The sequence below is a fragment of the Caretta caretta genome, chromosome 15, assembly GCF_965140235.1.
Source record: "Caretta caretta isolate rCarCar2 chromosome 15, rCarCar1.hap1, whole genome shotgun sequence".
NCBI classification, from domain to species: domain Eukaryota; kingdom Metazoa; phylum Chordata; order Testudines; family Cheloniidae; genus Caretta; species Caretta caretta.
This window is the reverse complement of record NC_134220.1, coordinates 26,106,144-26,131,870: the sequence shown is the minus strand read 5'-3', so window position 1 is coordinate 26,131,870 and position 25,727 is coordinate 26,106,144. Positions and strand designations below refer to the sequence as shown.

General features: G+C 39.6%; 1 long non-coding RNA gene across 1 annotated transcript; it reads right to left on the bottom strand.

Moving 5' to 3' along the window:
* Positions 1-335: 335 nt before the first annotated feature.
* LOC125623178 (uncharacterized) lies at positions 336-24,230 on the bottom strand. Its single transcript, XR_012665150.1, has 3 exons — positions 24,101-24,230; positions 1,482-1,731; positions 336-412 (listed from the first exon to the last, which is right to left on the bottom strand). It is a non-coding gene; the product is annotated as an uncharacterized LOC125623178 (long non-coding RNA).
* Positions 24,231-25,727: the final 1,497 nt, after the last annotated feature.

Genomic DNA, 25,727 nt, shown 5'->3' with positions numbered 1-25,727 from the left:
GGCTCTAGACTGTTCTCAATGGTAGCAGATGACAGAACGAGGAGTGATGGTCTCAAGTTGCAGTGGGGGAGGTTTAGATTGGATATTAGGAAAAACTTTTTCACTAAGAGGGTGGTGAAACACTGGAATGCGTTACCTAGGGAGGTGGTAGAATCTCCTTCCTTAGAGGTTTTTAAGGTCAGGCTTGACAAAGCCCTGGCTGGGATGATTTAACTGGGAATTGGTCCTGCTTCAAGCAGGGGGTTGGATTAGATGACCTTCTGGGGTCCCTTCCAACCCTGATATTCTATGATAATACCCATACATATTAAGCTTTTATCTTTAATGTTACTTGCCTTTTAAGGTCTTGATGCTTTTGGAAGAATGCAGAGTGGTGCAGGGTGCTTCTAGTGTTTATTTTCCATTAGTCTACCTATAAATGTAATGCACAACATCTGTCTTTAATATTTCATATCAACTTGCCTATTAAAGTAAAAGAAAATGTTTCTCTTTTAGTAACTTACGCTTGAAATTAAAGTGGTTTGCATAGAAATTCTACTCTGATTTAGAATATCTGCCTAATTTACTAGATGGTGTTGATGACTTTTAGGACAGATGAAATGGAAAATCTTAGTGGCACAAAATAAGGACATACTAATTTTCTTTAAATGGACACTTTCAAATTCTATTATATTTACAGTATAACCTCAGAGTTACAAACACCTTGGGAATAGAAGTTGTAACTCTGAAATGTTCATAACTCTGAACAAAATGTTATAGTTGTTCTTTCAAGAGTTTGACATTGACTTAAAACAGCTTTGAAACTTTACTATGCAGAAGAAAAATGCATATCTTAATTTAAATGAAACAAGCACAGAAACAGTTTCCTTACCTTGTCACATCTTTTTTTTAACTTTCCCTTTATTTTTTTCAGTAATTTACACTTAACGCAGTACTGTGCTGTATAGTATTTGCTTTTTTTGGTGATCTCTGCTGCCTGATTGCGTACTTCTGGTTCCAAATAAGGTATATCGTTGACTGCTCAATTTGTAAGTCTGGTGTTCATAACTCTGAGGTTCTACTATATTAATGTACCTCAGTAACCTGTTGAGCCATGCAGGGTCCTTAAGAACCAAAGGCCCTTGCCCCAATTTTAGGCCTTTTTAGTCCCGTTCTATGGTTTATGTTCTGCCAAATGTCATAGTAAAGAGAACCAAATGTAAGTGTCTAACTGAAGTTCTTTCTCTAGTCTAACTCAGCCAAAATATGTTAGAGTTAACAGTTTGGTTTGCTCTTAAATTGTAGAGAAGTTGCAACTTGGAGCATTGATATCTTTTTTGACTCAATAACTACAAACAGCATTAATTTCTCTGAACACTTGCAAACCATCTTGCAATGTCACTTATAGTGAGAGAGACAATAATAATTGGGAGCTAGTAAGCCCATATATCTTTCCATGATTTCTTATGTATTTTGTTTGAACTTCTTGACTGTTTACCAACCCAGAATAAGTTGCTTTTGTGATCTTGCTTGTTGTTTTCAGTACTGTCGGGCACAGAGGGTTCAGCGGACATGATGTGATATACTCCCTTCAGGACAGGTCTGGCTTCATGCACTGTACCATGGTATGTAATTCCATCTCTGACATGGTGGTTGGAGAGGAATAGAGTCCATGTAAGAATTACTCCTTCAGATTCCAGCCAGGTTGATAATCAGGACAGGATTATGCCTCTGTCTAGTTGGTCTGGATGTCTAGATGCAAAAGAAATAGTGGAAGTTGGAAAAGAAGAGGATTTGGGGTGGGGGGGTGAATGAGGAGGTTGAGTTTACAGCAATGAAGCTTACTTTGGCAGCTTTCCAAAAATAAAGCAAGGCAAATGTGTCATGATAATGACAGGCAGCTTGATAAGCGTGGTATGATTAGAGAAGCAAAGTCACAAGAAATCCATGATCATGTCATGAGCACAGAACAATCTTTTTTTTAAAAAGTTTCAGAGTAGCAGCCATGTTAGTCTGTATTCACAAAAAGAAAAGGAGGACTTGTGGCACCTTAGAGACTAACAAATTTATTTGAGCATAAGCTTTCGTGAGCTACAGCATCTGATGAAGTGAGCTGTAGCTCACAAAAGCTTATGCTCAAATAAATTTGTTAGTCTCTAAGGTGCCACAAGTACTCCTTTTCTTTTTAAAAAAGAGCATTCCTCATTAAAAAGGTAAAGCTAGTTAAAACACGCAGTCAGAACAGGAATGTGTGTATGATCTCAACCAGGAAGTACTTGCACATGGAATAGATTAATTTGGTACACTGAAAAGATTTATTTGCCACTAGATTAAATGTTTTATTCTCCAATGAAGGTATGTCCATGGATGCATGATCAGAGATTTGGCCAAGGAACTTAACACATCTTTCTTTAGATTCTCCTAGATGTGTCTCACTAGGGAAAAAAGATGTGTTTTTAACAACCATTAGTTTATGTGTTAAAATCCTATTGTTGACAGGTAAGTTGTAGGTTTAACATCTGTTGGTTGATCAAGATAAACCCTAGTCTCCCTTACAGGGTTGACCTCTCTCAGTTAACACATATTAAAATTAAAATTGCCCTGTCTATACTTTGTTTTTAACATGTGTTAGTTAACATGTGAAAACGCCCTTTTCTACAGAAGAAAAGGCCCTAGTGTGAAGATAGAAAGGGAGAGAACTGAAGTATTTCTCATTGCCTCAACATGGTCCTAAACCCCACAGGTTTTGGACCTAACACAGCTGTGTAAAGTAGCTCTGAGACCTCTCATACATCCAGCTCCAGCTCCTTTGCTTTAGAAAAATGATGGTTGGAAGACAGATCTTATTAAAGAAATTAGACCTTCAGCGAGTCCCTCCTATTTCATCATACAGACCTACCTCCTCATAGGGCATATTCTAGAATGTGGTTACGGTTCAATTGAAGGAGCACTATAGCTGAAGGGCACTCCAAACTGGGATACTAATCAAAATGATTAATAAAAGATTTCTTGTTTCCTCTTTTTCTTTCAATTTTGAGTTCTTCTCCTCTTTACTTCCTGCTAGTGACAGATAGAGAAAAGAAAAAACAGGGAAGACATTTTCTTTTCTCTGTCTTAATTTATCCATCTAACATATCCACCATTTCCGACCACCCTATGTAAACAAAGGATTGACCAGGGTGGGGTTATGATGACCTTGTAAACTGGAGTAATAGTAATAGGATGAAATTTAATAGTGAGAAGTGCAAGGTCATGCATTTAGGGATTAATAAGAATTTTTGTTATAAACTGGGGACTCATCATTTGGAAGTAACAGAGGAGGAGAAGGACCTCGGAGTATTGGTTGATCACAGGATGACTATGAGCCACTAATGTCATATGGCCATGAAAAAAGCTAATACAGTCTTGGGATGCATCAGGCGAGGTATTTCCAGTCGAGATAAGGAGGTGTTAGTACCGTTATACAAGGCACTGGTGAGCTTGGCTTGTTTAGCCTAACCAAAAGAAGGCTGGGAGGAGATATGATTGCTCTCTATAAATATATCAGGGGGATAAATACCACAGAGGGAGAAGAATTATTTAAGCTCAGTACCAATGTGGACACAAGAACAAATGGATATAAACTGGCCATCAGGAAGTTTAGACTTGAAATTAGAGGAAGGTTTCTAACCATCAGAGTGAAGTTCTGGAACAGCCTTCCAAGGGAAGCAGTGGGGGCAAAAGACATATCTGGCTTCAAGATTAAGCTTGATAAGTTTATGGGAGGGATGATATGATGGGATAGCCTAATTTTGGCAATTAATTGATCTTCAACTATTAGCGGTAGATATGCCCAATGGCTTGTGATTGGATGTTAGATAGGGTGGGATCTGAGTTACTACAGAGAATTCTTTCCTGGGTGTCTGGCTGGTGAGTCTTGCCCACATGCTCACGGTTTAACTGATTGCCATATTTGGGGTCAGGAAGGAATTTTCCTCCAGGGCAGACTGGCAGAGGCCCTGGGGGTTTTTCGCCTTCCTCTGCAGTGTGGGGCACGGGTCACTTGCTGGAGGATTCTCTGCACCTCAAAGTCTTTAAAGCACAATTTGAGGACTTCAATAGCTCAGACATAGGTTAGAGGTTTGTTACAGGAGTGGGTGGGTGAGATTCTGTCGCCTGCGTTGTGCAGGAGGTCAGACTATACTATCATAATGGTCCCCTCTGACCTTAAAGTCTATGATTCTATGAATAAGTATCTAAAATTGTCAGAGCTATAAAAAGTTAAAGTAAACACATATTTGTACTTCCATAGCTTTTGTCATCTATGGATTTCAAGGTGCTTTACAAACATCTGTTATCTCAACACCACTCTAAGAGCTCATTTACAGATGGACTTATTCAAGAAAAGCTAGTCCTGAATAATTCCACATGTGGACACTCTTGTTTCAGGACAAAAGTGCCTTGCTCCTGTTTAGTTGTTAAGCTACATGAACAAGGAAAATCTTGTTCCAGAATAAGAGTGTCCACACATGGAGTTGTTCAGGACTAGCTTCTTCTGAATAGTTGTTCCTGAATAACTCCATCTGTAGACAAGTCCCATGGTACGGGTAGGTTACCATTTTTATGCCCATGTTAGAGAGAGGGAAACAGTTATGGAAAGATCTAGAGTATGTCTTCACTGCAGAGGTAACTCAAGTTACCTGCACGTGAGTAACTCCTCTCGAGTTCGCCTAGTTTCAGTGTAACCTTCAAACTTGCTGTGTCTGCACTGGTGCTGCTGCACTCGTGTATCTGTGTGGTGCTAGGCCAACTTGGGTTAAAAGCACGATCCCACTGGAGTTAAGGGTTTCTGTGTATGAAGGGACAATACTCAAGTCATAATCTGAGTTAACTTTGCCACGAAGACAAGCTTTTAGTGACTTACTGACAAGAGGACACTGTCAGTAGCAGACTGAGGAACAGAACCCAGCAGTAATGCTTTTCCGTTCCCTTCTCTCACCATCAGATCACATACCCTCCCAATGTACAGGTCATTACAATTTCAGAACTCTTTTCCTATCAGGAATTGGTTGGGGGAACTCTATTCAATCCCAATATCCTGAAGTGACAGTTCTGAATAGCTCCAGATCTGTGAGCAGAAGGAAAACAGCTTGCAGCAGATGGGCAAACGGGTTAAGATACAGGGGAAAAAAAGTGGATATTTCATACTGTAACCAAATAACCTAAATGGGGAAAATGTCAAAGGAAAAATGCATCTTCCATCTGTTCAAGACACAGACCTTATTTTTAGTTTGAGGCATTTTCTATTGTAGTGAGATTGCCTTGCAACCTCTCACATGTAAGACATTAAACTATGTTGAGTTTATCATATCACCAACTGCAGTAGCCAATAGATACCGAATATAAACTTGGGTGTATACTTTCTCCAAGTCAATGCCTCAGTAATATCTTTAAACATAATAGTCCCTGCTTTTTGGCTTGATTTTTCATGGGGAGGGAGACAGAACATTTTGTGTTTGCTTATCTTCTACAGTGATGAAACAGGAGGAGCACCACAATGCGAAACCAAATCTACTGCTATTAATAAAACATTGCTTCCCAACCACAGAGAAGTAACTTGTTTATTTACCTAAGCTAGAGAGATGCCTTTCTCTCTGACCTTTCCACAACCTCTGTGTCTCAGCTAGGAGCAGATTTCTCAGACCTGGACACCTTTTTGGATAAACTAAATTTCAAAGAAAAAATAACAGATCTAAGGCTGTGTCCTGAGGAATGTGGAATGTCACACTGAACATCAATATTCAGAAGAAAACCAGCCACTAATAGAGTCCATGATCAGCTTTCATCACTTGAAGTTGTTACTGTGCCCTGCACAGGGATTACTTAACCTCTCAGGGCCGATTTGCACTCCTTACTGACCACAGCCATACAGATTCTTCTTGCAGAATCAAAAGGCGAAGAAGGCTTTTTTACTGTGTGTTGAATAAAGGGGAAGATTGGGTGAGGAGGATTTCCTTGCCTCTGGTGGTATTCATTCCCATCTATGATTCTCCTAAAGCATTCCTACTGGAGTAAGGAGGGAAAAAAGGAGCTTTGAAAAAAGGAGACTAAGGGGGGATATGATATAGGTATATAAAATCATGAGTGGTGTGGAGGAAGTGAATAAGGAAAAGTTATTTACTTGTTCCCATATTATAAGAACTAGGGGCCACCAAATGAAATTAATGGGCAGCAGGTTTAAAACAAATAAAAGGAAGTTCTTCTTCACACAGCGCACAGTCAACCTGCTGAACTCCTTGCCTGAGGAGCTTGTGAAGGCTAGGACTATAACAGGGTTTAAAAGAGAACTAGATAAATTCATGGCATTTAAGTCCATTAATGGCTATTAGCCAGGATGGGTAAGGAATGGTGTCCTTAGCCTCTGTTTGTCAGAGGGTGGAGATGGATGGTGGGAGAGAAATCACTTGATCATTACCGGTTAGGTTCACTCCCTCTGGGGCACCTGGCACTGGCCACTGTCGGCAGACAAGATACTGGGCTGGATGGACCTTTGGTCTGACCCAGTAAGGCTATTCTTATGTTCCTAGAGACATGATTTTTATCCCTGACTCATAAAGAGATTGTTTGACTTGGACGGCACTCCAAAACAAATTATGTTCAAAATATTTCTCCAAAGGAGGCGACACCAAGCCCCATTAAAAGGCATCATTCTCACTAACACCTGCAGTTCATTCAGTTTGAACTCAGGCCAATCTATTCTACAGAAGTTCCAGTTGTTTAACTAGATCTAAACCAGTGCAAACCATAATGTAGATGTACTTAAATTTGTTAAACCATCATTTAAATTGGTTTGGCTTAATTTGGTAATTTGCCAATGCCAGTTAAATTGATTTAAGTAAGGATTAATAGCCTCTAAAACGGCACTCACTGCTTTGCATGCTCAGTTGTTTGCATCTACAACTGCAAGAGAAAACTGGGAAATTAGGGCTTGTTTGTTTGCACAAAACATATTGGTACAATTTTAGAAGTTGGGTGGAGCCTGACTGGAAATTTGGAACATGGGGCAAATCTTTCTTTCTATGGACAAATTCCAAAGGGCATTACAAATCACCACAGTGATTTGGGAGGGAAGTGGAGGTGGAAGGGGGCGGGTTGGGGAGTGGATCTATAATTATATGGCTACAACAACAAAATTCCTAAGTGGCAGATGGGAAGCCCAATGGCTGAGGAGTCTACTGTGGTCCAGAGGTTGTTATAATGGCCACAGTGTGGCTACGCAGCTGCTCCTTGAGATTTGTCAAAGGAGTATCCCCATGCTGAGCCTTTTTATTCAGGTTATATGCCAGAACTAGGTTTTGGTCCGCAATGATGAATGTGATCTCACACACTGAATTTTCCATTGTAAAACTGATTCTTTAGCAGAAGATGCCCAAACTGGGAAGCATATGGGAAGCTCCAGGATAAAGATGAGGGTTGACAATTCCACTCCTTCAACACAGTGGAACTTTCTACTATTCTAGGATAAAGCTCATCTGTGAAGGAGACAGAGCTTCCTCCAGGGCCAGTGCAAGATCATGGAACAAACTCCCACAGAAACTAAGGACCATCACATATCTCACCATCTTTTGCTCCAACTGCAAGGCACACTTCTTCAACCTGCCTTTGCTAACATAAACATATAGTAGCATATACACCCCCACCCCAAATCCTACCAAAACAAAACACGGCACTGCAAATGTAAGTCTCACCCTCAGGAATGGATGAATGAAAGAATGAACCACACATGCCAGATGTGTATGCACTTAATGCACTACTGGAAGGACTGAGGGTAGAATAGAATAGAATGTGGATTTTCCTGGTTAGGATTTTGTGATCTCAAAAAAACCACAACTTGCTGCTCAGAGACTTTCTGGTGGCCTCTTGGCTGCCTCAAGCCCCAACCATGTGTTCATCTGGTATTGTGCCCACTCACAAGTTGTTCAGAACATTGAACTAGCTGGCAAGTGCCAGACAGAGATGATGCTTTTAGACAGAATAAGAACACTTGTGACGTAAACAGGCTCTAAATCGAGAGGGGGTGATTAAGAATTAAATAGGGCACAGATCCAGCAAAATGTCAACATTCCCCCATGTCTGCTACCTGCACAAACTTCTCCAGCCAGCCCCTTCCCCTCCTCCTACTTCTGAGCTCATGATCTTCCTTCCAAGTGAGACTGCCCAGTGTACCCCAGCTCACAAAGAGTTATGACTGACTTTCTGAACGGGTTCTTTGGTTTAGCTGAAAATAATTACATGATTTTCTTTTGAAGGAGGTTGTAACTTTTTAACTGCACCTGGATTGAAACCTGAACATTTTATTTTTGGTCACAACAAAATGGGACAAACTCCTGGTACATTTCCAGTGAAGTTAGTAGAGTTATCTCCTGGCTGAATTTGGCCCAACATGCCTAAAGCATCCTTTGGGATTGTTCAGTTCTAAATATTAGGCAACTGGAAGCACGTGCAGTTGCCAAGTGTTGTGATGTTTGGCACTGGCACGTGGAGCATCCCAATGGATTTTTGAAATGAGCCAGGTCCGTTCTTAATAGATCTTATCGTTGTTTTCTTGGCTATTGCCAGGGCTATGAACTTCTGGATTAACTCCGAAAAGCCTGGGAACAAGCCATGTTTCAGTGTTGTCAAAATGTCTTGCTCAAGTCAGAGGAAAATTAATCTAGTGTCCTCAGTTTAGCATCTACAGATACGAGGAGGAAAGCATACAGTTCTTAAAACAAATAATTTGTTACCTAAGGATTTCCTGAATTTTTCTGCTTTATTTATACTATGTTCTGGCCTTTTTTAAAACCATTGTTTAAGTTCCAATATTATTTATGGAAGCCAGGCTGTTGCTGTTTCCAGATCTTACCACAAAAAATCATGTCACAGTTTCAATACCTGGTTTAAAACTCTGTCTCAAATTAATCAGCTAAAAAGGAAAAACATGCTATGGGTATTTACCCCTCTCCTACCAAATACTGAGCTGTGGACCAGATCCTCCACCCCAAGTCTCACAGCACAAAGGAGAAAGAAATTTGTCCTAGAGGGGAAACTGAAGATTCCCCCAATACAGGGGAATCTTTGGCTAGTGTAGAGCTAATTATGCTTTCTTACCACCCACTACTGCATGGAGGACTAGAGGGGATGGGACCCAGTGGTTAGTGCTCCAGCTGATCCTCAGCTGGCATAGTAGTCCATATGAGACCACTGCAGCCAGCATAATTTGGAACTCCTTTAGGTGGCTCTAAGCTATCTGGCGGAAAACTTCAGCCTCCAGCCAGGCCATCATCAAGAGAGCAAAAAGGTGGGTTAGACTTTCCTTCCTTCCATTGTGCTAAGCTAATCCATAGGTCTGCTGAGGACTGAATCTTTTATTTTAATGTGGTGTAATATCATCACTGTGCAATTAAACCAGAAAGGTCCTGGTTCACCACTGCCTCACATCTTGGGCAGTCATTTACACCTGCACAATTAGGTGTAAAATGCCACTATTCAGATTTCATAGTGAATTACATCAAGGTGCAAGGCAGCGGAGAATCAGGTCCAGAGAAAGTAACCCACTGCTCCTATCTCTATATACAGCTTCACTTGCATGAGACCCAAAACATAAAACACTTCCTGCATGGAGATCCTCTATGAATCCTAACTAAGCTGTGCAGAATTTGAAGTGTGTTTTCTTAGGCTTTGTGAAAGGTCACTAAATAGCCAAAATGCATATTCCTCTTTGGCCTATGTTGTAGTAATTGAGTCTTTGAATCTGGAGAGGCGGTCAGTTTATTAACTCATCACAGACTCCTGGGTCCTCAAAGCATCTCTGTTGTGAACACTTAGATATAACCAAATCAAAGTGTAATCCTTATAGACAAACAGGACCTGATTCTCCACAGCCCTACACCTTGTGTTGCCTTTCACTACAGCACAAAGTGAGTGCAGAATGGTAATATTTTACACCCACTTTGCACAAGTCTGACCATGCAAAGTGCAAGGCAGTGCGGAATCAGGCTTACAATATTTACGTAACTGCTTTCTCATCTACCACTATTTGTCAGTTATGATGTTAACAACTGCACAGTATAAATACATGGATCCTTAACTGGGAGAGGGGAAAGGGAGCAGTAACAATAAATAGCATATTTAAAGCTGTGCTCAGTTGCTCCTTTCAATGCAGTCCCTCATCCTGCTACACGTATAGCTCACTGGAGGCAAATGTGGTCAATACACCCTTTCAACGTGGCTTTTCAAGTTTTTTTACAGTTATTGCAGCAGATGGGATGCCTTCTGGTGCTCCCCAGTCAATAAAAACTTGACAACCGCCTCAAGAGAATCCAAATGACCCAGCGTCAGTACGTACAGCGTGGACCTTTGAGAACTTCCACTCTCTGGGCTGGACCTACCAGAATCATTATTACCAGGGTCATTTGAATTCTGCGCCAAATTTTGCAATTTGGATCCATCTCTATTCTTTATCTACCCCCATAAGCTTGTGAAGCTTAATTAATGTTTGTAGAGTCCCTTGAGATTCACTGATGAGAGGTGCTATAGATGTGCAAAGTGTTACTATTTTAACAAACCCATGTTTCCCCAGATTGAACCTTATACACTGATGATCTTTTATAAACACTTACTTCAATATGTAAAAATAATATTATTAAGGTTGCAAAGTCAGGCACTCAAAAGTTAGAAAATGCCAGAATTGAGGCTGGGATCCTTTGGAAAAAACAGTATGTGATCATGTACATAAAGACTGTATCATAATACAGATGCACGGGGAGCCAAATTAAGGTTGCATAGGCAACCTTAATTCTGGTGTTTCCTAACTTTTTACTGCTTGACTTTGCAACCCTAATAATGTACTTCCTGCATCTTTCTTTGTGTGTAATATAGATATAGTGCCACATTCAACCCTGATATAACTCCAGTGAAATCAACAGATTTATACCAGGGATAAATTTGGTCCATAATATCTAGTTTCTCCTCATGTCACTATAACTGGTTCCTCTTATTACCTATGACCAAAATTTTCATAATAAGCCACTGATTTGGGGTGTATCAATTTTGGATAATGACATTAAAACAATCTGGGCACCCAAAACTCCAACTGATCTCACTAGGAGCTCACAGGTACATTCTCAACACCTCTGAAATCAGGCCCAAGATGTCTGAAGTTGGGCACCCAAAAACTGAAGCATCCAAAATTAGAGGTCACTTTATTACATTCTAACATTAACAGAGACCATTCCATTACATGACCTTTTGTACTTTAATAGGCCACATATTTCTGAAAAAATGTTCCTCACCATTTTGAATAGGTTGTCCTTTTTCAGTGTATTTTTGCCCCAAAAATGCAACTTTCTGGGGTTTTTATCTGTTTTACTGTTAGAACCTACAACACTAATATATCTGTAATTTAGGTCTACTTGGTTTCTTGATAATCCAAAGGTTGGGAGAAGGAGTCGACCACAGCTAAATGGAGTCTGGATGCATCAAGAAACTTCAAACTTGCCCAACTCTATTTCTTCAAGCACCACCTCACAAGTCCCTGAGATGGACTATCTGACTGTCCTCAGATAAAGGGAGGCATGCACTCACTCCTACCTGCACATGGGGCTTGTATCTAGGTGCTCTAATAGTTCTTTCTTCATCTGCCACAAAGCGGGGAGCTCTAGATTTATGGTTGATGGAAGAAACATTTTATTATTAATTTTCATTCCTCATAATTGGCATTTTTTCAGAGGGACTGTAATGCAGAATATTTTCAGAAAGACTGTAATGCAGAGCCAAATCTTTTCTTGTAGACAAAGAGGTAGATCGAGCAGTGTTTTTTTTAGCAGGAACACAGCCAGTTTGTTCCAGTACAACAGAACATAGACAGGGTCCACAGAGAAGAGAAAGAGGGTAATCCCATGAATTGAAAGATGCTCTTAACATAGAAAAAGAAGACGGGGAAGGCTGAGACCCACTAATTCACCTTCTACTTGTGGATCACATGGATATGGGATATATCCATCTGATCCCGAACAGATTATCTTGATTTAGTTCTCCACAGGAAGGAGGGAAATCCAAATTCCCTGCCAATATGTCCAGGGGCAAAATTCCTTCCTGTCAACAACCATCATACACTGAGGAAAGTACATGTGTGATTTCCACTCTATTCTTATTCTGAGTTACAAATGTGGTTATAATCTGAACTTTCTGCTCCTGTTTCTTTAATATAAAAGTTCTGCAATAATAATGATACTTTTCCCTTCTCTACTGCATGCCATCCATGGATCTCAAAGAGGTTTGCAAACAAAGAATAAGCATCACAATGCCCCTATGAAGTAAATATTGTCCCAATTTAACTCAAGGAGAAACTGAGGCACAGAGTGACTGATTTGTCAAATATCTGTGGCAAAGCTGAGAAGAGAACAGAGATCTCTTAACTCTGTCTTGTGTATTAACCACTAAACCTTGATCCCTCTTTCTAGCACGACATGAATGTACTCTCCTTTGAAAACCATATAAAAGAGCATACAGCACACTAAACATTAACTTACATACATTTTAGAGAACTAATCTATCATCACCTCAGATCAATCAAGTCACAGAAAACACATTTTCAAGATGCCAAGAGAACATTTAAGCTTTTGGCACTAGATGCTGGGATTTCCCAATGCTTAATTCTAGGACAAAACATATGAGTACTTAGTATCAGGAAATCCTGACTGCCAGTGTTGAGAGGTTAATGAGATAATTGTTTACATTAGCTGTTTATTACTCCAGTATCACTTCCTCACAATATTAATGGGTTATTTAATCCGGGAAGGTCAGTGAATGACTCTTTAATACCTTCCAAACCCCTTTGCAACGAGTCTTGCTATTTTTTAAAATGAGTCTTATCAGTAAAGAACCGGTTCTACAGCTATAGGCTTCCACTGACCCTCATCCTGAAAACTTCATATGTCACTGTAAATTCCCGGAGATATCCCCCACTGGTTCCTGACCACAACCACTAAGTAGAGACTGCCCCAGAGAGTTAATTCACAATTGGCACTGAGACCAATGTGTGCTGGGCCAGGACTTTGGGATTTTAGTTATTGCTGTGTGAACACCCATGCAGTATAGATATGAGCAATAAATATCATATTTATGTATGTCACTATTAAATCTCAGTACCTTAATGTAAGAGGTGCCCAGAAACCTGAGACATAACATCCATCAACTTGAGAGGGAGATTCAGTTACATCAGTTCACAGGGGTTTGCACGAAGAGCCTATTCAGTATTGATCCACTACATCACTTGCAAATGGCATGATAGGAAGAATTAAGACCTAAACTGCATGAAAAAGTCAGATAAAAACATGCAGGGTATAGTGTAAACTGACATAGGCCCCAATCCTGAAAGCTGCTCTCCTGAAAGCTGCCCAATCCTGAAAGCTGCCTGAAAGGTAGACCCTTACAGCCATGGGGAGCCCCACTGAAATCAATGGGGCGCTGTATGTCTACAAGGATCAGCTTGCACAAAGCCGCTTGCATGACTGGGGCCATAGGCAGAATGGGCATGTAAACTGGCACAGCACTGGAAATCCTGGTATAGGCCCAGGATTTAACTTAGTGGGTAGTGGAATGCACAAACATGGCGCAGAGATAAGACTGGGGAATTAGGCTGCTGGCAACTAGCAGATGAGAGCTGATTGAATACAACAGATTGAGCTTTCACAACTGGACAGACGGGCAACAGACATTTAAATGGAATATTAACAGTTTTTTTGCTCCTAATTATTTCCAAACCTGTCGCTCATGCACACTCAGTATGAAGTGTATTTTGGCCCCAGTTAATTATTTTCTATTTTTATATGATCCCAGCTAAGAGAAAGCTAAATGGTTTGTTGGGAGTTTCAGCCTATTTTAAATTGTCTTCATTGTTTTTTTAACACTCAGTTTTCTTCAAACTGCCACTATTTAAAAAATAAATAAACTTCCCATGCAAATGTTTACTTCTCCCCATCCCATGTAGAATTTAACCTCAAAAATTAAAGTGGCCTGAGGTCCAGAATGAGTAATATTCAGTCCTGGACCAGTGACAGCTGCAAAGCCCAATATCTCATGACATTGTAAAGCTAAAAATGGAAACTTTATGCCATCTGAAACGGGAGATTCCTATCTTCCCAATGAGACTTGTTTCTAGCCCTGCAAGGTCCTAAGATATCATAGACTTTAAATCTATTACACTTTTATTATAGAAAAGCTTTTTTAGAAGTTTATAAAATTTTATTAGTTATAGATTTTCTTTACCATTGAACCTCATGCAGCTGGACTCATAATAACAAAAACACCTGGTCTGTAGCTGGAGGGATTAAAAAATTATCAATGTAAAATTTAAATCTCTCTAAAATATCTATTTTTTCTATAAAATGTGTGGTATGTACTTATTACATTATGTATGGTATAGATTGTATCGGTACACATATGCGATGACCTGCATAAATCATTTGTAGATTCCCCATGAATCAATAATAGAACCACCCCAGAATGATGCAGTTAAAATCTTTTTACCACACCTGTATTCCTTTATATAACAAGATTTGGCCCTGTGACATCCCCTCTGTATAAAGCACTGGAATGGGATTCAGTAATTCTGGATTTTATTATAGCGCATGCAACCAGTGGTCCCAATCCAACAAAAGACAAGCAAAGTTAAGCACATGCTTAAGTACTTTGCTGGATCATGGCCAATTACATCAGTGTCATTTCAATCAGAATCAATGGAAATTGCACTGGTCTGGCTGAGAGGATAATTTGGGCCTTAAATTCTCTGTGCCTTGTTTTCCCTGACTGTAAAATGCAGACAATATTACTTATTTGTTCTCAGTGTACCTGTGAAAATAATTGCTTTTAAAGAACTTTGAAACGTTTCAGAGTAGCAGCCGTGTTAGTCTGTATCTGCAAAAAGAAAAGGAGGACTTGTGGCACCTTAGAGACTGACAAATTTATTTGAGCATAAGCTCACGAAAGCTTATGCTCAAATAAATTTGTTAGTCTCTAAGGTGCCACAAGTCCTCCTTTTTTAAAGAACTTTGAGATACTTGGATGAAACATGCCCTATGACTGCAAAGTGTAATTATTGCTTATCGTGAATTCAATGAGGAAAAAATCAGAGAAAATAAAAAATGTTTCAGATATGTAAAAATAATCCTGACTCATGATTTGTTGAAAATAGTGATGATAAGATGATAGATTTCTATAAAAAGAAAAGGAGTACTTGTGGCACCTTAGAGACTAACCAATTTATTTGAGCATAAGCTTTCGTGAGCTACAGCTCACTTATGCTCAGATAAATTGGTTAGTCTCTAAGGTGCCACAAGTACTCCTTTTCTTTTTGCGAATACAGACTAACACGGCTGTTACTCTGAAACCTAGATTTCTATCATTTATCTTCTCAGAAGTCAATAGTAGAGAGATCTACAGCAATGCCAACTAATCTGACTGCATATGCAATGAGTATATCCTGACTGGCTGCAGCTATTAGTCATGTCCGAAAAGGTGAATAATAAGGCCTGGTTTTCCCCCTTAATCTCTAAGTATATCTCCCATTCAAAATGTTTTCTTAAGCAGAATAAATGTTATATGTTGAAATTCATGACTATAATGGAAAAATGTGCAGATTTTTTTGATGAAAACATCCAAACATTTACAAAAATGCAGCTACAGACCCCCTATGTAATTTAGTATTTAACGAAGTAGTTATTGTCATTCAAACAATTTTGACCTAGGTTGTGTAGAACCCTTGTACAAGAGCTTAGCATAGTTCATGCAGATGGACAACATCATGATATTCAACCAGGCTGTGAGGATAGCAAAAGCCAATGATTCTGTTGGTAGATAGCATGATGTTTGTACAGCATCTAGAACAATAGAGTCCTGGTCCATGGCTAGAGCTCCTAGGTGCTATGACAATAATAATAATAATAATAATTAATAATAATAATGAGATTCAAGTTGGCCTGCAGGAAATAGCCACACTGATGTGAGATATTAGTATATTCTTAACATACAGAGAAAGACCAGCCTCTTGCAGCAGGAGATCAGTGAGTCTGCTCCAGGTATCCCCAGAAAGCAGAGTTCCTTGAAGATGCAGTGATGATGCACAGGCCAAGATCCATAAAGTGTAAACCTCAAAAGATGTTGTGTCCCATGGCCCTTATTAAAAATGACATTTCCAGGAACTGAAGTTCTGGGTTCTAGAACCCCAAACCTGGGCCAAGTCACTTAAAGGTGACCTGGAAAGGAAAAAATAATTGGACTCATACCCCTTTTTTGGTTCTTTATGATGTATAAAGAGGGTTGGGAAGTTGATTTTGTTGTTGTATTTTAAAAGATATATTTTTCTGCTTCTTTTTACATTAGCAATTCTAGTTTTGTCCACTCTGGAAGAATCTATGACAACTGGAGAACTAGTGAAATGATGACTTTGCAAGAGCAAAGACAGTGAAAATAAAGCAATTAGGAGAGGAAGGAATTATCAGTCAGACTTTTAAAAACTCTTTGTTTCTTGTTTGTTTTTGTTAATACCTACTTAACTTCAATGACAAGTGTACTGCAGAAAGAAGTCTTTACTATTTTTCACTCAACTTCTGTTAATATTGTATGTGAGAGCACACAATAAACAAACACCAAGACAATCAAGAGGTCCTCCAGCAAAACAGGTGGAAGATCAGACTTGACTTTCCTGGTATTTCAAAGGAAAAAAAGCAAGCTTAATATTTTTAATATCCTTTGTAGGTTATATTTCAGTCTAAATTGTCTTCTCAGTGACTTTGGTGCAATTCCCACATAAGTCAAAAGAAGTTGCACCAAGGTAATTGAGGGGTTTATCAGCCTTTTATGTCCTCTTCACACAAGGCAGAAATAATATATCCTTCCTTTGAGAAATCCCCAGGACCAAGGGATGCTTGGACCAAGAAACATAATCATCACGATGGACCCTGGAGCAACCTATTTTTGATATTCACCACAACAGAACTCAATATCTGCGTATTATTCCTTTGTTATCAAGACAGGAAGAAAATCCTCTGAAGAGAGGATGGAATTTAAACAAGAATGTTAAATAATTATAATAATTGAATTGATTCTTTCTTAATTCAAAATAGCAGAAAATGAAATTACCAGCACTGCCTTTGCCCAGCACTTGTATCCAAAGGAAGAGCTGCAGGCCAGTTATTTGGATGGCTCAGAAGGAATTAAAATGGACAGAAACAGTAACAAGACATGATTCGAAACAAATCACACAGAAGGAAATAAAGGAAAGACTTAACAGAAGAAGGCCATGCTTTTGGGTGACAATCACAACTCCTTAAGCAAAGAATGATCGACATTTTGCAGCTAAGTGATCCTATCAAAGAGTCTGCCTTTCTAGGAAGTATATTGCCACCTAGCATCTAGATAGGTGAATAGTAAACACATGTATGTGGTGTCTTTTAAGATACCAGTCACTCTTAAAAGACCAAATTCTTGGAATTGGAAATGGAGCACAACTTGAGTAAATGGGCTTTGTTCTGCATAAAAATGTTACAATGCTGAGGGATGGAAACTTCCCTCTCTCCCGCTAACCAGGGTGTCTGTGCCAGGCAGAAGTTGTTACTATGGAAGTACTACAAGATATGAGTGGACTAAGGAATGAATCTCACTGTAATCTTAATCTCCATGGTGAGTCATACAGAATAGCTGTGCAAGGGGCATTCAAGTTTTGAGATACTTTGGGGGCCTATAGACCCAAGCAGCATATCTCAGGATTTGGCTCAGCATCTTATGGAGACCAGTAGTGAGTATGTCATTGAGAAAACTTTTCTGGTGGAAGATAAGTATCCCTCACAGTCTCTAAGAGAACTTCTTTAAGGAAATATAAGTGATTGCTATACCTTGGGCTGTGCGTGGTTTGATTAAACTAGTACCTGAACCTGCTTGTTTCTGGATGGATAAAGCTAAGCCATGAGTGTCATTCAACAAAAAATACTGGGAGTGTTCTGTACTGTAAGTATGAAGTGGCTCGTACTCGCATCACATACTCCAGCTCTTGTGAACAGGTGCTGTAGGACAAGTCTTTATCATCCATAATGAAGGGAATTTCATTCTTTCTTTCTTTTTGTTCTTTTCTTTCCTGTTTACATAATGTGAAAACCCTGTGATGTGCAAAATAGTCACATTTGGGCATAGTATATGAACTCAACATATTGCCCTAAGGCTTGTGCCTGAAGGAAAGTCAACTTTGCCGATAGATGACTGAACATGAAGAAGCGAAGTCAGAAATGCGAGGAACTTGTTTACATGGCTAAATGTGAAAATAGATGGGGGTTATTAGGTTGATAAAAATAGCATTAGGAGGTAGATGTAGATGTAAAATGATACCAAATCAGAATGGTGATGATTTACACTCACTTTTCACCGATGTCAATAACTACATGAGTACTGCGCTAGTCTAGTGCTGTCACTAGACTCCCCAAGTGGAAAGCAGGATAAGCCCGCAGCAACAGCCAATGCAGCTGAGTCAGGCTGCTGCACCCAGACAATGGGTGGGACTTCCAAGATGCTCTGGAGAAATCCTGTCTATTCTAGCTGACATGGCCAAAATTCCTCTTGGGGTACCCAGTGCTCCTTCTTCACTCCCTGTGTGGCCAAATGAAGCTACAATCTGGCCCTAATTTTGCAGCTCGTCTCAACAGGTGAAGAGTTAAGCGTCGTAAGCCTTCCTGGTGCAGAGGAACATACAGATAGCAAGATCTGTCTTTTGGGAGTTGTTTTCCAAGAGAGACAGAATAGCTTTTCCTAGGAAGACAAAAAGAAAAGGAGTACTTGTGGCACCTTAGAGACTAACCAATTTATTTGAGCATAAGCTTTCGTGAGCTACAGCTCACTTCATCGGATGCATACTGTGGAAAGTGTAGAAGATCTTTTTATACACACAAAGCATGAAAAAATACCTCCCTCCACCCCACTCTCCTGCTGGTAATAGCTTATCTAAAGTGATCACTCTCCTTACAATGTGTATGATAATCAAGGTGGGCCATTTCCAGCACAAATCCAGGGTTTAACAAGAACGTCTGGGGGGGGGAGTAGGAAAAAACAAGGGGAAATATGTTACCTTGCATAATGACTTAGTCATTTCCAGTCTCTATTCAAGCCTAAGTTAATTGTATCCAATTAACATACATACACATTGTAAGGAGAGTGGTCACTTTAGATAAGCTATTACCAACAGGAGAGTGGGTTTGTGTGTGTGTGGGGGGGGAGAAAACCTGGATTTGTGCTGGAAATGGCCCAACTTGATTATCATACACATTGTAAGGAGAGTGATCACTTTAGATAAGCTATTACCAGCAGGAGAGTGGGGTGGGGGGAGGTATTTTTTCATGCTTTGTGTGTATAAAAAGATCTTCTACACTTTCCACAGTATGCATCCGATGAAGTGAGCTGTAGCTCACGAAAGCTTATGCTCATAAATGCTTATGCTCATAAATAAATTGGTTAGTCTCTAAGGTGCCACAAGTACTCCTTTTCTTTTTGCGAATACAGACTAACACGGCTGTTACTCTGAAACCTGGGAAGACAGGCTGTCTGAATAGATCAGTAGCTTACAGCCAGGTGCACTTTCCATTTCAGCCAGAAATATGAAACATATCTCTGAACTTCCAGTCAGGATAAACCAGGACAATGTTTCCTAAGGCCTCTTGCTTTGTGTTTCCACATACAGGAAAACAAGACCTATTTTCTCTGCAATGAAGCAAATTCTACTCCTTCCTGCATTTTGCAATCCCATTGAAGTCAGTGATGTTGCACAGATGTAACCAGGAGCAGAATTTTGCATTGTCAGTTTACTCACATGCTTCTTCCACTACATATAATAGAATGAGATCATTGAATATCTCCATCCCCTTCAGCTTTTAATTTAATCATCCTGTACGATCTCTCCATATTTATCTGTCTGTCTGCCTATCAACATAATGTCTGTGAAGGCTATAGTGGACATACTCATATCAGCTCCTTTCATTAATAAAAACTGTCAACACTTGAAGAAGGAGCCATAATAATCTAGAAGGAGTCTGCATCTGCCATGCATTTGGACTTGTTATTTTGACCATTTTAAAGGTAATTCATTATCTAGCTTGTTCACTTTTTCTAAGAGCTGTACAGTTACAGTACAAATGCACTCTGAAAATTTCCCATCTGAATTTTGTACGGATATCAGAGATATACAAAGATATACATGATACATCCAGAATGAGTGTCTAGGGAAATCACAGAACACCTCATTTCCATTACACTTTTGTACATTAATTATTTAGAAAATCTTTAACTCTGTTGATTATCTATTTTAAATGTATCTTGGGTCCGGATTAACTTGTGAAATATATGTTCTCTTGGCCTTGTCTGCATTCAGACTAAAAGCATTCTAGCAACAACTTGGTAGATTGGTGGTTGCTCAAACATGTTTTTTTAGCATAGTTTGCCTTACCATCATGGACAAGAATATTTTTTTGAAAACCATACAGTGAATGTATTACAAAACCATGCTTTAGAGTATTTAGGGTGAATGGTGAAGGCACAGGATGAAAAGCCAAGAGACCCAGTTTCTATTTCCAGTTCTGCCATAGATTGTGTGACCTTAGAGAAGTCACTTCATCTCTCTGTACCTCAGTTTCCCTTCTGTAAAATGGGGATGATAATAGTAGTAATCACCTTCACAGGGGTGTTGTGTAGCTTAATTAATTAAGGTTTGTAAAGTGCTTTGAGATCCTTGAGTAAAAGGCACTATGAATGCAAAGTATTTAGTATTTATATTATCATATTATAGCAATCTTACTAGCGTGGGTCTAATTTAAAAAAAAAGACTGTCTACAATAGGAAAACCATACTAGAATACTTCTAGTAACAAGAATGTTATTCGCATGGTTTCAACCCCAGTGTGGACAAAGCCTAGAGTTCTCAGACTAAGTGATTGTAGGTGGTGAAAACTGATGTCTTTTCAATAATGTTTTCTGACCCAGGAGTTACAAGTGGCTCCAGGAAAAGCTAAATTCAAGAGTTTTACAAGTGCCTCCAAAAAGGGTTAGGTATGACCCAACAGTGTGTTTTCCTCAAAAGATCTGAAAAAAGCAGGAGTAAGATAGTCTTTTGCAAACATAGATTCCTAAAATAGAAAGGGTACTGAAGGTCAGAATTCCAGTTAGCACCTAACTTCCATTGACATAGATTGGAACTATGCACAAGCAAAAGAAAAAAACATGTCCTATAGTCTGGAAGCCCTGAGCTCTGACAGATTCATGTTAAGAATTTTGTTCTTATGGGGACCAAAAACTTCTGCTGGTCACGTATAAGATGAAAGCCCCTGCAACCACCACTTGTTATGAAGCACCTATAATAGATTATAGTAGAAGGTAGAAAAAAAGTCAGAAAATGGAAGCACAGAAGATCAAGGAATCAGTTTTTCCACTGAAGAAAGATGCCCTTAGGCTCGGCCTAGGAAGTTACATTATTAGAGGGGCATAGCAGCCCAACAGTTCCTTATTATTTTCTGACCTGAATCAAAATAGTTTGGAGACAGGTGCAATGCCCCCTGGAAAGACAGGGGAGGGTGACAGACATGAAGTAAGTGTGTCCATTAATCTTACTACAGAAATGTTCCCTTTCGAGAGCAAAAATCATGTGTTTCATTAAGCGTCAATAATTCTAGCAAGGATCTTTGATGGATCAAATTGTTAGAATTTAATTATCAAACCAAAAAGAACATTTGTGCTGTGATCTCTGACAAATTCTATCTTATTTCAGGGGAGGGTGAATGGAATAAAGCAGGATTTTTATCTTTTGCATAATTTTGTATTAAAGTATTTTAAAAATAGCCTGGAAGGTTTAATTAATAAATTCTGTTGCTAATAAAAGAGACTGTTTGATGACATAGGAGGATTTTGTCTACATGTGAAAACCCAAGAATGTCACTTAATTATGGATTTCATGATGCTGGTAAATAAATATGTATGAGTTTGGAGAAAATACTCCACAAAGTCCATATAAAATTATTCCAACTAGTGTCGTGCTACAACAATATAAAATAATAATAAATAATAATAATAATGTGCCATTAGTTCCCAATGAATGACTGAAAATTATGCAATCTCCAGTGCATAGAAAGGCTTTTAGATCCTGCATTTTGCTGTTTGCCTACATTAAGGGTACCTGCAAGTCCTTCTTTTGACCTGGAAAGCTCACAAGCAGTTTGAGTTTCCCATCTGATTTTCCCTATTAGGCCATTCTTTGTGGAGTGGGTTTGCTTGTTGTGTAGTACCATAAGACTATGACTGTAACCTCTGACTGGGTAGACAGTTGCTTGACAAATCTTTTTAAGGGTAAGCAATTTTAGGTGGTTCCTTATACCCAAGGATCTACCCTTGAAAGGCTCAAATCTCTCTTACTACACAAAATCTGTTTGCCAGAAGCTGGGAATGGGCAACATGGGATGGATCACTTGGTGATTACCTGTTCTGTTCATTCCCTCTGGGGCACCTGGCATTGGCCACTGTTGGAAGACAGGATACTCAGCTAGATGGACATTTGGTCTGACCCAGTATGGCCATTCTTATGTCCTTATGTCTGAGTAAACAGGCTGTATGCTCAACTGCTCTACAGGGGGTAAGGAGACAGAAACTTGCCATCCCAGAGCCACTCTCTGGCTGCTACAGCCACACAGGGACTACTGTAATCACCCCTATGAAGAAGCAGTTTGGCTGATAGATCTGTGAAGTCTCTCTTGGCTTGTCATAACTCCCTCTCCATGCTATCGTGGATGGAGCCGCACAAAGCATAGCCCAGAGAACATAGCCCCCGCATGAGTTCGCTCCTCCTTCACTTACAGTGGAATTGCATTGGTTCTGCTGCCTTTTAAGCCCTCCACACCATATCTCCGTCTTGGATTTCTAGGATTTGCCCTTACCCTTCTAGGAATGGTACTAACTCATCTTAATGGGATGACTGTGCAAAGAACAAGATTTGCCCTATCTGTTTAAGAGATTCTGCTGTCCTGGTAAGGAATTCTGCACCATGTAATATAATAGCATTTCTATTAATAACATTGGTACAAACAACAAGAAATCCTCCAGAATAATATAATCTAAAGTTTTAATAATATAACAACAAACTGAAGTGGTTTGTGTGCATGTCTGTGTCCGCACTGGAAATGAGAACTGTTCAGCTGAGTATTACAGGCCCCACTGATAACAGCTAAAATAGTCTCTTTCAGCTTAAGTGGTAGTAGCCCCTGTTTCTGGAGTATGATGATCTAAGTTCTATTCCCCTTGTTGCCATGAAGTTCTATTGGGCTATGGTATGCAGCACTGTGACAAGTATGACATTCTAAATGGCCACGAAGTTTTTACAAAAATAATACTTTGCAGTTCTATAATCCCTTCCAATCAAGATCTCAAATCACTTTATAAACATGAATGAAGCCTCATACATCCCTACCAGGTAGGTAGGTATCACTACCCCTGTTTTATAGATTGTTAAACTAAGGCACAGAGGTGCTAAGGGGGAGCTTTTCAAAGGCACAAATAAGAGTTAGATGCCTATCTAATGAGAGTTAGGCACTTAACTGCCATTTGTGCCTTTGATAATCTTCTCATAAGTGATTTACCCCAATTCACATGGAAAGTCCTTGGCAGAGCCAAGAACAGAACTCAGATCTCCTGAGCCTTCCTTAGTCCTGAGTTTTTATCAAAAGACCATCCTACCCTCCATGGGCCAGTTTCTGGAGCTGTTGCACATTTTAAAGATAGCAATCAAGCTGATTTCCCTTTAAGAGAAATGACATGACCGCAAAGCAAGGGCAAAATTCTCTTCTCAGATGTGTGTGACAGGTCTCGGCTCCTATATGTGCAGATCTCCCTTTGACATCAGTGTTAGAATAGACAACAAGATTTTTCCAAAGAGGAACGCTGAGGTGGCTATGGCAGCTATTCCAATGGAGTCTTCGGTGACAAGCCACAAAAATAAATTAAGAAACCTATTGAGCCTGATTCTGATCCCTTACTCCCAGGTTCACTGATATTGGAATCTGGCCAACTGTCTCTCTTCTACTTACACTGTCAAGGAGGGAGACAGCTGCTAAGTGTAGGAACAATGATCCAGTTCTAGAAATCTCCTGACTGCAACTCTATCCTTTGTATTCACAGTCTTTGGGTCTCTGTGGTAGTGAAATCCTACCAGCTGCTGATCCAAGAATACGCACTGCCTACCAATAAAAATTATAAAGAAAGAAGTCAACTAACTTAATTATTCAAATTCAAAATCACATTTAATCACTGATAATTTTTCTACTGGGTTTATATAACTGTTTCATCTTAATATTTTAAGCATTTTGCTGTTTAAGCTATAAGCTACTTAAAGGGAGAGAAAAAAAATCCTTGACATATTACCATGAAATCAAAGAGCAAGCTAACTGGAAAAAAATAGTTACTATATTTAAACTGTATTATCCTATCAGAGAACTGCAGTTCTCAAACCATTCCACTTTGGTAAAGCATTTTTGTGGCATTTTAATATGTTTTGCAGATTTTAAGAGACTGTAACTGTACAACATTTTTAATAACAGTAATTTAAGAGGAATAAAGTAGTACAGTGTGGGGTCAATGCCCTTGTTTTTCACTCACTTGACTTTGAATCTAACCCACTAAACAAGTGAGATGAGTTTGGTGGTCTCTACCGAGGCTCTAGTGGGCAATTAGCCAGTCTGCAAAAATCATCACATAACTGGCATAGTTTAACACAGTGGTAAAACACTGCCTATGTCTGCTTAGGAGAGGCCCAGCCTAAAATAGAAAGGGTATTGCAGGTCATGATTCAGGTGCATTGGCTGAGCTCACTAGGGATTTGTGTAGTACCCTCCTGCTTTATGCTTAGCTCCAGCCAAAGCTATTAGTCTCTTTATTTGACATTTGAGCACCACAATGCACAATGGTTTTATGTATGGAAAGGACCATCCTTAATATAACCAGCAACATCACTGCAACTCTGCCTTGCAGCAATGTGGATGCGTGAATTTCAAGGGCCAGATCATGCAGTCCTCACTCAGGCCAAATTCCCATTTACTTCAATTAGTAAAGACTGCAGGAGTAGTTTTTGTGTTGCTGCCCTATTCCTAGGCTTCTTCTCCTAATATATAACCGTAAAAAAGATAGTGGGAAAAATTCATGCATGGTGTACTTCCATTAAATCAATGGAATTTCAACAAGGGTTAACAGCACATTTAGTTGTGTTCCTTTTTAAGGTATCACTCTGACTACACACTTTAACTTCACTTTTTGTACATGGTGAAATAAATCAGTTTCCCTTTACCTTCTAGATGGACGGTGTTTTGCTCTGCACCTGCTGGATGAATTAATCCGCTTGAAATCTTCACGTTTGCACTGCTTAGGGAGCGCTTAGGTGCCTCTCCACCGACTTGGGCTAAGATCATCTTCTACCATGTGAGGGGGATGCATTTCTTGGGAAACTTCATGAGGTCCCAAAGTATCATCCTTTCAAAAGCTGCACCTCAAATGTGCAGCTATCCCAGGATCTCCATGGATTTGGGGTGATCTGCACAGACAGCCCCTCCATACTATTCTCTGGAACCCCCGGTGCTATTTGTTCCCTTGCCACATGTGTACCTTGCCCATCCCCCACACATGTAAAGGGGAAGACAGAGGGTGAATAGATTGGAAATTTGG